Raw genomic sequence first — 543 nt, forward strand, 5'->3', positions numbered from 1 at the left:
ATAAGCTCCCAGGGTGCCCCCAAATAAACCCACACGGAGGGTCCCCACGTCAATAAGCTCCCAGGGTGCCCCCAGATAAACCAACAGGGAGGGTCCCCACACCAATAAACCCACAGGGTCCCCACAGGAAGGTCCCCATGCCAATAAGCCCCCAGGGTACCCCCCCCCAATAAACACCCAGGGAGGCTCCCCACCCCAATAAACCTACAGGGTCCCCCCCAATAACCCCACACAGGGGATCCCCACCCCAATAAACCCACAGGGTCCCCATAAATAAACCCCCAGGGAAAGTCCCCACCCCCCAAAAAAACACAGGGTCCCCTCCAGTAAACCTCCAGGGAAGGTCCTCACACCAATAAACCCCCAGGCTCCCCCCCAGTAGACCCCCAGGGAGGGTCCCCCCCCCAATAAAACCCCAGGGAGGGTCCCCCCCCCCCAGTAAACCCCCAGGAAGGGTCCCCACCCCAATAAACCCCCAGGCTCCCCCCAGTAATCCCACAGTGTCCTCCCTCCAATAAACCCCCAGGGAGTGTCCCCCCCCCC

At 61.5% G+C, this 543-nt stretch overlaps 1 protein-coding gene across 1 annotated transcript in view; it reads right to left on the reverse strand.

Moving 5' to 3' along the window:
- Positions 1-543, reverse strand: part of RHBG (Rh family B glycoprotein) — a 5,558-nt gene that overhangs the window by 333 nt on the left and 4,682 nt on the right. The window lies entirely within an intron of this gene.

The sequence above is a fragment of the Oxyura jamaicensis genome, chromosome 25 (genome assembly GCF_011077185.1).
Source record: "Oxyura jamaicensis isolate SHBP4307 breed ruddy duck chromosome 25, BPBGC_Ojam_1.0, whole genome shotgun sequence".
In the NCBI taxonomy this organism is placed as follows: Eukaryota; Metazoa; Chordata; class Aves; order Anseriformes; family Anatidae; genus Oxyura; species Oxyura jamaicensis.